This window comes from Artemia sp. Qi Xiang Cuo, chromosome 13, assembly GCF_049724085.1.
Source record: "Artemia sp. Qi Xiang Cuo chromosome 13, ASM4972408v1, whole genome shotgun sequence".
Classification (NCBI taxonomy): domain Eukaryota; kingdom Metazoa; phylum Arthropoda; class Branchiopoda; order Anostraca; family Artemiidae; genus Artemia; species Artemia sp. Qi Xiang Cuo.
Window position 1 is genome coordinate 51,752,393 of NC_142806.1, and position 12,901 is coordinate 51,765,293.

At 34.8% G+C, this 12,901-nt stretch overlaps 1 protein-coding gene across 2 annotated transcripts in view; it reads right to left on the reverse strand.

Annotated features, from left to right (window-relative positions):
• The window catches only part of kug (FAT atypical cadherin kugelei), a 413,066-nt gene that overhangs the window by 157,176 nt on the left and 242,989 nt on the right, over nt 1–12,901 (reverse strand). The gene's annotated exons all lie outside the window — the stretch shown is intronic.

Here is a 12,901-nt window from a genome sequence, read left to right on the forward strand (position 1 = left end):
TGATGGATTGCTGCTTCCTAATGCCTTGAAGAGTACGTTGCCACAGTTTATTTGTCTAGTGGGAAGTAGTCTTGATCAGGTTTTTATAAAAAGAACAGAGTAGTTTTTATTTATTCTTTATTATTGTGACGAATGTTGTAATTAGTTAATCATGTATGTTGTTTGTGTAGATGGCCATATTTTGGCTTGAAATACACGTCATCTTTTATTGTCTTTCCTAACATACGAATAAGTTACATGATTATTCAGAAAAAGGAAACACTAAGAATAAGGGGTGTAACTCACCAGAAATTATACCATTTGGTTCAGAACATAAAGGAATCCCCTGATCGAAGTTTTAGCAAAAAATATACAAAATTTCATATTTTGACATAAATGTTTTTCTGCCAATATTCTGTCTTTCTGTCTGTTGAGAAGTCTTTGTGACATGTTTTTTTTTTTTTTTAAAATAATATTGAAGCATGTCAAAACTCATTTAGTTTCCAATTACTTAACAAAATAGTACTGTTTTACATCACGAAAAAGGCGTAGACCAGGGGCAGAGGCATCGAGAAGGGGAAACTAGTCCCTGCAGCGTCTTTACAAAGACTAATAATCTATTTCCCTTACTAGGGAAGACATGAGTTTATAAATTGATAATCCAATAATAATACAAAGGAAAAGCAATCAAAAATCGTAAGGAAACTTAAACCTGGAATAGAATTATCTTCCAACGTAAATAAAATGAAAATATAGAAATAAATAACTTAATACTTTTTATTAGCACTTTTGACGAACCAGCTGAAAAATCACTCCGAATGTCTTTTTATAGTCTTTTTTAGTGTTTTAAGTGGGAGTGTTTAAAGTGGGAGAGGGATCAGTTGCCCTCCAATCACTTTCGACTATTAAAAAGGGCATCAGCCCTTTCTATTTTCAATCGAATGAGCCTTTTTTGAAGTTCCCACGACAACTAGTAATGCTTTCTAGTTTGTTCTAGTACTGTTTTCTTTTTATTTTTAAGTAATTTTTCATTAGTTTTTGTCTTTCGTTGATAAAAATTTTGCGGCTGTGTAACTGAAATATTAACGGTTTGTTGTTTTATTTAGTTCACTCTCTTAATTAAACGGTTTATACTATCCATATACCCTGTAGTAGAACACGTTAGGACTTCCTCTTTTATCAAGATCGAAGTCCCGTCTACTCCTATTTAACTAAAATTATATATAAAAAAGGTGGGAATAAAGGTTTATTCCTCTTTATTCCTACACTTTATAAAAAAACATAGTTTAAACATCATAATCTTAAGATGTAAAACGCACGAAAGAGAGGTACCTATCTTAGTGCTTAAACTTAAAGAAAAATCTGAACCATACACATATCTAGATAAAACTTTTTGGTGAATCAACAAACACAAATCCAGGATTTGGATATAAACAAATGTCATATCATTAGTTATTGGGAACTTGAAATAATTTAATAAGATACATTGGATCATCTCCTATATTTTTAGGTAAAAATGAACAAAATCTACTAAACAAAGAAAGCTGGCCTGCTCTAACAACATTTTTATCAACACACTAAGCAAGCATCATATTCTAATTCCAACGAGACATCTGCAGAAATGAAAACATACTTTTTCTTTGACTTTAGCTAGCCACAGACGGTGATAAATCTTCCTCGGTAGGGACGTTACCAAGATTTATAGCCCTTATTTGTCATACTATGACAGGCATCGTGTTCCACTTACCTAGGCTTAAAGCCGTTATGAAAGCCATTTTAAGATTTTTAGAGGTTGTTCTATACTGAAGTGTGCAAGTTTCAACAAATATGAGTTCAAGCAAAAGAAAATTACGAGTAATCAAACATGGCATATTGGTATCAAAAGGGGTATGTATATTGGTAAGTTAAAGAGTGTCAGCTAGCTACCAGTATAATGGGTGTGAAAAATGAAAATTAAAAGAACAGCGAAAGAAAAAAAAACAGGTGGGTAGCATAGAAAATATATATGAAATTAAAGGGTTTATGGCAAAAGCTCTAATTTCAGTTTTATGATCTAATTTAAGCTCTAATTTCAGGTTACTCTCGGTTGGGGTGGGAGGAAGTTGTAAGGAAAGATTTAAGGGATATGGGGACTTCCTGGGAGAGTGTAACCAGGGAGGCTTTGAATAGATTGAGATGGAGAACATCTTTTGTTGAAGACCGAATTGGAAATTTTATCTCGAATCCCGATTGAAAATCGGCAATTGAGTTTATACAAACAGCGCATAATTTAGAAATATTTGAGGGGAGTGGGTCCAATATTAAAAGAAGTGGCGATAGTAAATATAAACTGCAGTGCAGAGAACCGACGCAACCATGAAAAATTCAAAAATGCATAAATAAATGATCTGTATATAAGTTAATATGAAATATCCATTAAAAGAATGTTATAACGCTGCAATAGTAAGTATGATGCATGTAGAAGGAGGTTTTCACTAAACATTGACAAAGGGTCATCAACTTCAAGCCTTGAGGTGTATACCCTCAAGACTTCGGGAGTCAACTTTCTGGACTGCAGAACTCGAGTCCTGGTGTACCGATTTTCAAGTCCTGGAGATCAACTTCCAGACTTTTGATTTTGCACCAGGAGAACCACAGAAGATTTTTCGAACCGAATTGGCCAGACATTATGAAGAAAATGTTGAAAGAAACCAAAAGAAGTAGGTCAATAGAGAACACAAAAAGGTGGTACATAATTCGAGCCAGTATTCACAGTCTGTCTTAAATGCATAATTGAAGCAATTATATTTGTTTTTATAGTTATTATGCATTATTTAATTTATTTATTATTTGTGTGCTTATTATAGCAGAACAACGTCAGAATACATTTAATACAAAGCTATTCAAGATACTAAAGCCCGAGGCTTGATGTGAACAGTGAGGACTTCTTTGTAAATAAACTTATTTAACTGAATTTACTTAATTAACTATCTATTTAACTAAATTTATTAAATAAATTTATTTGTCTGCAATGCAATGAAGTTATAGGGTAAAAATATTGGAGGATTTTTTCCTTCTTTTTTTTGTAAGGGCTTGACAATTCTATTCAGGGAAAATTCAAGCTCCAAAGATTTATGGGAAATGAAAACTTCCTGGGTTGGTGCAAAGAGAGAGGTTTTAAATAGCCTGGGAAGAAGGAGTAGCGTACGTAGCTCTGCTAGCCTCAGGCGACTTGGTGCTGCAGTGAGTTTTTAGTAGTAGTAGTTTTGAACTTTTGCATTTTAAATACTAGAGAAATGTTGGTTCACGTCATGTAACATAATTCGTCTTTGGAATAGCAAACCATCCGTATTTCATAAAACAATCGATGTTTCAGTCTCAGACTTTGACTGTCTGCAGAATTTTTGAAAAAAAAATTAATGACCAGCTAGAGTTAAGATTTAAAGCATAATTTTTTGAAAATAGAAAAAATGGAAGGTTATAACGGCAGTTTTCATATCAGCAAGACGAATCTAGCAAAACATACAACATAGAAGTAGCAGGCATTCAATGGAAACAAATTCGTAGTTATGTAACATTATTTGTTACTATAATTTGTATCTTTGTTAGCATAATGTTACAAAATTCGTATTTTATTTATAGGTTACTTAAAATAACATTTTGTCATTTCCACTGTCCGCTTCTGTACTACAGCCGTGGCGTAAATGAATATATTGACCAGGCTACAAAACCCACTGAACCCTTATCTTTTATTATAAGTCTGTACCGTGGGATCCACCGGAGACAAGGGGTCGATGCAGCCCCCCCCCCGAAAAATGAGAAGTTATTTTTAAAATATGTCAAATGGGATAACAGGACAATTATGACAAAACTCCAATGTTGTTCTGAGAAACTAAAAGTCTATTATTGAATACTTTCAAGATTTAAAAAAATTGTGTTTGAACTTTTGAACCCATTTATTTAAATAATGTTTGTAATTTTGCTATGAAATTAGCTGTTGGTAATTTTTTATTCATTTTGTCAACCGTATTATTCTTTATTTGTGTGGCATTGTTTGTCCTTTCTTATGCTTTTCTAATCAAAGGATAGTTGGCCCAATCTTATGCTTTGCTACACAAGGTTCGATAATTCATTTCGTTTATTCTGAGGCCGTTCATTCACCACTGCACAACCAACTATTTTCGCATCTTTTTCTTTTACCTTCTCTTCTGTTTACATTCTGTCGTTTTTTTTGCCCAAGTCTATTTCCTTTTAATCTGATGTGGCTTATAATAATCGGGTGTGTATCTGAATCGCTATTCAAGAAAAATACGTGTTTAAGGATTGCTAGTAATAATTTTTATTAAAACTGTGTTAAGTAGTTCAGCGCTAAGAACTAAGACGTGGCCAGTTCACCATTACCAGTTCAAAAGATATAGGTCTACTATGATAGAAACTCGCTATCTGTTTCTATCTTGGCTGTCTTGACTTGTGTTTTTTTCTGTTTTTCTTGAGAAAAACAGATATAGCGCCGATGCTAGCTCTCAGATGATTGACATCTTGTAATTTCTGGATCTTGAAACAGACACTTACAAACAAGACATTAGCAAAAACAAACAAAAACCAAAGCGGTATTCCATAAGAAATACACATTTGATTTCATATAATTTAATTTAATTTTGTGGAGGTTTTGAGAGTTTAGGGTAGAAGAATTCTTCTTCTTATTTTCATTAGAAGAATTAATTTTCAAAATTAATGTTAGGAAGACTTAGTCGCTTAGACTGGGAATAAATCAAGGTGAGAGGTGATTTTGGGTAAAAAGAAGATCGATCAAGTGAATAGCTTCCCTTACCTGGGAAGTATTATTAGCAGAGATGGTGAATGCAGATAAGAGGTTAAAAGTAGCCTAGCCAAGGTCCAAGTTTTTTTCCTGTTTAAAAAGTTTGTTTGAATAGGAAGATAGGTCTAAGAACTCAGAATAGAATATTGGAAACTGCAACGATGACGAGTTCCCTCGATTGTGATGGCATTTCTGCCAACCATTTAAAAGTTGATTGCCCTCTTCTTTTTCAACACCTGCAGTTGCTTTTTCAAATGTGCTTGTGTGCGTCTGCGGTACCGGATAGCTTCCTATGTGGGTCTGTAACATCAATTCTTAAAAGAGGAAAACCTCCTAGCGATTGCTCGTCGTATCGGCCAATAACTGTGTCATGCAATCTCAGTAAAGTTTTTGAATATGTTCTTCTTCCGTCCATATCGAGTGCACATTTTGGCGAAAATCAGCTAGGATTTTCGTCTGGGGTGGGGTGCCAGCAAGCCCATCGGGTTCTAATTAATCTTCTTATTGATGCGACTAAAAAGGGATATGAACTCCATCTTTGCGCCTTGGACCTTTCCAAGGCTTTTGACAGCGTCGTCCACTCACAAGCTCTGTTTTCCCTTTTTAGTCATGGCATTAATCTTTCTCTGGTTTCTCTCCTTCGTTATTGGTATGCCAATTCTTTTCTACGAATAAAAGCTGAAGGGGTTATTTCCGATTCTAAAATTCCGGTTCGGCGTGGTGTCAGACAAGGTGCTGTCCTTTCCCCTTCTATCTTTAAACTTTGCATTTCTTCTGTTTTATCTTCTATCCCAACCACTTGTATTTTTCAGGCGATTAATCTTTCTTACATAGCGTATGCTGATGATATACTTCTAATTAGTAGGACTAGAAAAGGTCTTTCTGTTTCTGTATCTACAGTTGCAACAAACCTTAGTAAGATTGGTCTATCACTGAATTTCTCTAAATGTGAATATCTTTCGTTTAATAGTTATTGTAATTCGCCTTTAGATTGCGCTTCTTTTTCTGTCCCATGTGTTTCTTCTTTTCGGTGGTTGGGTATAAACATTGCTAAAAATCTTAAATCTCTCCGAGAACAAGCCGTGGCGAATTGTAAGAAAAAGATCCAAGTATCTTATTCCAAAATTGTTGCCAATCGGGGGAAATACAGTAGGAAGACCCTTGCTAAATTGTATTCTGTTTTTACTGATCATTCAATTTTGTTCCTTTCTGGTGTTTATCCCATTCTTGGGCGAAAAAATACCCGGTCATTACGTTCTTATTATTTTCGGTTCTCGCGTTTTCTACTGTATTTGCCTCCGTGGTACCGGAACCGTAACCTTGTTTCAGTTTTTGGGCTTCCAGATATAACTGAAAAGCTAGTTGAGCTTGCTGACAAACTCCCCCAGACAGTGAAGGCTCTCCCAGCTCATCATGGGTTTGTACGCCTCCTTCATTGATTTAGTGTCTTTATTGTGTATTTAGTCGATTTGTATGTATTTTTTCTTTTCTTTTATTTATATTCCGCTTTTGTTACCTTAGCGGGTTAAAAATAAATTATTATTATTATTATTTGGGTTCAATTAATGGACAACAAGAAGGAAAGTCATATTTTACACATTTAAGGTCATATTTGCTCCATAAAGGCATCCTATGTCTTTATCTATGTCTTTTGTTTCGTTTATTAGTTTATCTATGTCTTTTGTTTATGTTGTTGTCTAGGATGTTGAATATGATGTTGTCTCTGTTAATATTTCTCTATGTTGTGTTCTGTTTTTGTTGTTACTGTAATGTATATCAGATGAAAATGTTAAGAATGTGTTTTAGATGGTTCACATTTGTTAAAAGGAGCCCTTAGGGGCTGGGGGGGTGGTAGAAAGGTAAAAGAACAATCAAATAATTTAGAATATATATAAAATAGCAAGGAGCCTTTAGGATTCATTTATAGATTTAAGGAGGGACCCAAGGCCTCTTGTGAGTACTATTGATCAGATTTGATAATATTAAATTTTTAGAGAAGAGGAAAGGGGACAATTTCTTGGGAAAAATCTTAGATAAAAAAAAAAAAAAAAAAAACGTCCGTAAAGTTTATTGAGAAAAAAACATAAAATTTCATATTTTCTACTGTATTTTCCCCTGTGGTACTGGAACTGTAACCCTGTCTCAGTTTTTGGGCTTCCAGTTATAATTGAAAAGCTTGTTGGGCTTGTTGAAAATATCCCCCAGACAGTGAAGGCTCTCCCAGCTCATCATGGGTTTGTCCGCCTCCGTCTTTAATTTCGTGCTTTTACTGTGTATTTGCTGTGCTTTTACTGCGTATTTAGTGTTTTATTGTGTATTACTGTGTATTTAGTCGCTTTGTATGCATTTTTTGTTCTTTCTTATATCTATACTCCGCTTTTGTTAATTTAGCGGGTTAAAAATAAATTATTATTATTAGTGTAAACTTTTGAATGCAACGCTTGGAGCAGGAACCATGCCACCTAATTTTAATGCAATGTGGGTCAGTTTCATCTTGTAGTCTATATTGCATTCTAGAAGCCTAAGAGGGACACGGGTTTGTGGAATTTATGATGATTTGTCCTTTGGAAATGAGAATCAGAAAAACTAGGTTTTATAATACCAGAAAGAGGAACTCGGACAGTTTTATATAGTAGAACGTGTTTCTAAGAACCTTGGAAACCATTTATATATGGATTTCTGAAGGGCTTAAAGTTAGTTCCTCTCGTGCAGTACTTCTGTAAAGTTCTTCTCTTGTGTTTGTTATTAAACCATGTATACTAGGCCGTACCCAGGACTTTTTTTCGGAGGGGGTTTTACTCAAAGATTTTTTTCAGGGGGGGGGGTTAAACAAAAAAAAAAACAACTCAAAAACGTGTACAAAATTCGTTTACATCCATATTTTGTTACGTTTTTACAAGTCAAGAAAACATTTCGAGAGAGGTTCAAACCCCCGTAGCCCCCCCCTCTGGGTACGGCCTTGCATTCATACAGACTTTGTAGAATAAATGAATAGTTTATAGTAACGACATTCTTCTTCTATCTCCTCTCACTTGAGCCCTTAGCTCTAACATCACAAGAAAGGAGTAGTAAAGGTTTACAACAGTGATCAAGTATGGTTCTGAAACGCGGTCGCTTCGAAAGACGGAAGATGATTTGTTCAGTGTTTTCCAGATGAATTATCTACGAATTCTTTTTGGTACCTGTCTGACTGACCGTATATCAAACAATAAGCTGCACGAAAAATATGGTTCTATCCCACTTTCTAGGGCTAAAATGAGAGAAAGGTTGAGAAGGCTAGGACAGGTTCTCCAGATGAAGGATGACAGATTGCCAAATATCGTCCTTTTCGGCCAACCATCTATGGCAGAAGGAAAAGCAAGTCGTCCCCAGATAGAATGGGAAGGGGTCGTAAGAAAGTTTTTAAGGAAACTGGGACTTGTTGGGAGGGTGTAAAGAGGGATGCTTTGAATAGATTGGGGCGGAAGAGGAGCGTGCTCAGCTGCGTTGGCCTCAGGTGGTTTGGTGCTGCAGTAAGGTGCAGCAGTAGAAGTCAAAATTAACATTAAAGAGTTTCTCATTGAATGAAACAAAATTGACGTTTTTGTTCTATTGTATACTGCTACTTTTCTTATTATTGCTAGTTTAGTCATTTTGAAACCGAACACCAGTTGCAAAACAAAATTAAAGTCAGTAACTTCAGTAAATAAAGTTAGTAAAATTCCTTAACTAAAAAGTAAACAAAAAGAAGTCTCATTACGACGTATAAAATTTGGCAATTCGTCATAGTTCCATCACAAATCGAAAGAGTCGGAGTTCAAAGTCGCGCCAGAAAATCAAGAGAGTCACGTTGGAATTGTATCTTCAAAAATCAACATAAAAGGTCAAAGGTTCTCGGTGTCGGTGTCTTCAGCACCTTGAAAAATAGTGTCACTGTTGAAACTTTAACTTCAAAAATGAGAGGGTTACAACAGTATCCCTAAAGATTAAAGGGACAGGAACCACACATGAAAATGCTGAAGTTCTAGGAGTTAACAGCGGGATCTTCAGCTAGCCGGTTCCATAGTCTTAATTTTGAGGTAAAAATACCAGAATATTATTATATTTTAGAATTGTTCTTATATTCAGCTTCAAAATTGTCCAAAAGTCTCACACAAATCAATATCTTCGTACACAAGAGGTGAATAAACTAACTACTACTACTACTACTAACAACTCATTACAGCACCAAGTTATCTAGGGCCAAAGTAGTTACTTACGCTCCTCCTCCACTCAACTATATTCAAAATCTTTCTTTTTACATCTGCCAACAAAGTTCTCTTTCCTTATCAATTCTCCTTTAAGGAAGTTTCTAGGTCCGAACGAGGATGGTCTACTTATTAGTGAGCACATGATGGTTGAACGAAAAGGACAATCTTCGGCAATCTGTCATCTTTCATCCACACAAAATGCCCTAGCCACCTCAATTTTTCTTTCATTATAGACCTAGAAAGTAGTATTGAACTACATTTTTCGTATAGCCTATTGTTTGAAATACGGTCAGTCAGCCGGGTACCCAGAACAATCCTTAAGCAATTTCTCTGGAAAACATCTAGCAAATCTTCATCCGCTTTTCGGAGCGTCCATGCTTCAGAGCCATATTTGACAACTGTCATCACTGTAGCTTCTAAGATTCTAATTTTGGTTTGCAGACTTATCTTTCTATTCTTCCAGACTTTTTTTAACTGTGAAAAAACACCCTGAGCCTTGGCTATTCTATTTTTAACATCTTCACTGCTCCCACCATCTTTACCAATAATACTACCAAGGTAAGTGAAGCTCCCCACCTGATCAATCTTTTCATTACCCAACGTCACCTTTTCATCTTCACTTATTCCTAGCCTTCATGACTTAGTCTTCTTAACATTAATTTTCAAACCAATACTAGAACCCTGAACTCGCAGAACCTCTAAAACTTCATTCATTTTGCTCACACTTTCATCTAGGATACTTAAATCATCAGCATAATCTAGGCCCATGAAACGTTTTACGCTACTTGTGATTTTCTGATCTCTTATTGCCTGTACTATGCTCCTCAAGACGAAGTTAATCAAAATAGTCCATACAAAGAGGGATAGAGCACAGCCCTGCTTAACTCATGATGTAATAAAAGAGTAGCTGCTAACATCATTTCCTACCTAACCGCAGCAGTAAGTACACTAACTACGACAAAGAAACTATTTCCGACCTTTCAATAAACTATTAAAGCAATGTCACTCTAAATTCCTGTGTAAAGAAAAAATTTTCAGACTTAATTTCCCCTTAAATGCTGATGACACAAAACATATTTAAAGATAAATCACTTTTTGTGTTGAAATTTTATAGCATGTTCGGAAGAAGAAAGAAAAGAAATGATAACCGTTTCTTCATTTTCTTCCAAGACCTTGTATAAAGGAGCTGAATTGTATTGACTGATTAGATTGCTTAATGCTATCTGGCTTCGCAGTGGGTCCATTTACTTTCTTACTGACAACCAAACTGTATTAAAGGGAAAAAAAAGAAAAAAAGAAAAAATAATTATTATTATTTAAGAATTAAATATATGAGATATAAGAAATATATATAACATAATGTATAAGAAAAAAAAAGAAAAAAAAATATCTTGGACTCATACTGTGCCCATTACCTTTCTTACGATTAACATGACAGTGTAAAACCAGCCAAAGCCAAAATAAAGTAAGCCAAAGCAAAAATAATTAGCTAAAATGAAATTATCCCCCCCCAAAAAAAAAAAACATATCCAAAACCATAATTTTTAGAGTGGCCTTTTTCTACTAGCCATGGTTTTTTGTTTTTTTTTTGTTTTTTTTTTTTACACGTTGAATGTGGTTAATAAGATCAATAAATATCAAAAAGACTGTTAAATATCAAAACATTTTATACAACTACTACTAGAAATTCTCTGCATCACCAAGCTGCCTGGGGCCAACACGCCTATGCACGTTCCTCTTCCACCCCAATCTATTCAAAGCCTCCTTTCTAAACAATTTCTAAGTCCACACTGACAATGCATGACAAAACAAAAAAAAACGGTTAAGAAGAAAACCGAGGATAATTCAGGCCAATGAAAAAAGAATAAATTTGCAGATATTTGACAAATGTTTGGTGTTTGTTTTGCTTTTATTTTGTCCTTAGGACTTTTATCCGTATATTTTTTATTCTTTATTTACTTCTGCGCATTGAGGATATTTCAATCGACTAAAGACAATCGACTGAAATATCTGCATATTCGTCCACCCTTTTTAACTGGTTGGAATGATCCTCGTTCTTTCTTCTACATAATATTTGTCTTTTTTATGAATTTTGACCTCACTGTATCCATTATTAATATCTGAGAAACACCTATCCATCTTCTTTTTACATATTTAAATTTAAAAACATTTTTTGACTCCAGTTAGTTGCCACCCAAAAAGATGTTTCCATCCACTGAATAAACTATAATTCTAACTGGGTAGCACTTTGTACTAAAAGGTACTAAAATCCACGCACAAGGCTTTAACCTTGATCAAAAAATGAACTTCTTAAACAGAAATCTTCATTAAAGTCCTGGTTCCATCGTCCCGATGGAACCAGGCCAACAACTGTTACCACCCGATGCCAAACAACCCGATGCCAACAACTGTTGCTAACATGTGTCTGTTAGTTCGAAAGCAACAAAAATTAAAGTGCCTAATATAGTACACCTTAGATTAGGAAAAACCAGGGATTTAGTTTTAATTTTCATGTGCAGTTTGCAGATTTCCAAGTGGAGTTTTTCGGCAGTAGCCTAGCGTGCGCCAAATTTAAAAAAGAAACATGGGTGAAAATCTGCAGAACACAAGCTAAAAGCACATGACCAGGGTTGCCACCTATAGCACGTAGTGCTATTTTACCACTAGTTATTAGGTGTAGCGTTGTATGACATGCTCAAGGTTGGCATCGGTAGCCCGAAAGGGCTATTTTACAATATTACACTAAATTTTTTAACTTTAGCACCGGAAATCGCTGTATAGCACGTAAATTTGGGCAACTGGAGCATTTTAGAAACTGATCGTGATGGAAACTCCACATACGACACAAAGCAGCTTAAGAAAATGCATCTCCTTTGAAGGTGTTAGTTTCCTATGGTAATCACCAGATTGTTAATATTCGGATTTTTACAAACGAAAAGCGTTGCCAAACTTTAACTAATTACTTTTACTTATTTATTTTATTGATCAACGTGGCAATAGTGACGAAAATGGGGTCCTACCCTAAAAACTTCGTTATTTTAAACAGCCAAAATAAATAAAAAATCATAGAAAGTCGCGGTTTACAGGTGTGAATATATCTAAAATTTGTCCAGGGAAAAAAACACGTCATTTTGAGGTCATTGATAATTAGCGGAAAGTAAAAATGATGTCTTCAAATACAGGCTATACAAAAATTTTGAACAGCGTTCCAAACTTCAAAACAAGCTTAAAACACAATACTAAACTGTAAAAAAAACGGTTATTCACAATTGCACCTTAAATAGAGAAATTTTAATGCTCTAAAGTCTTTTGTATTTCGCGCTCAAAACCAAAAAAACTCTTTTTTCTTATAAAAAACATTTCGACTTGTTAGATATTTTCACCAAGAATTGACTGTAATAGCTATTTCAGGTTAGGATAGATTGCCGAATATCTAGAAGATACGGCTAGACGGCACAACAGCAAGATTTGGCATGTTGAAAAATTGAGAGGGAGCAGTTTCTCCAGACTTGACCCAGTCAAGGATAGGAACGAGACCATAATTATTGATAAGCAAAGTATTAAAAAAAGCCGGGCAAAATGCTCTGAGAAAACGTTCACATTACCGCTCCGTAAAGAAAGCTACATAACTTAACGTAAAAATGGCTTATGATTGGTCAACTAAAAATTATTCACTAATCAGAATCAAATTTACATTATTATTCACCTTACGTAAACTAGTTTGATACACCTACTTATCCAGTGTTCACCCGCGGTAACACAATTTTTAGTAAAATTGTTATTAGTTATTTGTTGTTAGGGCGTCATATCTTTTATATCAACAGCAATCTAGACATACCCATAGAAACTTCGTAGATATCCCCATTTTAATATGATTGAAGATGATCATCTCAAA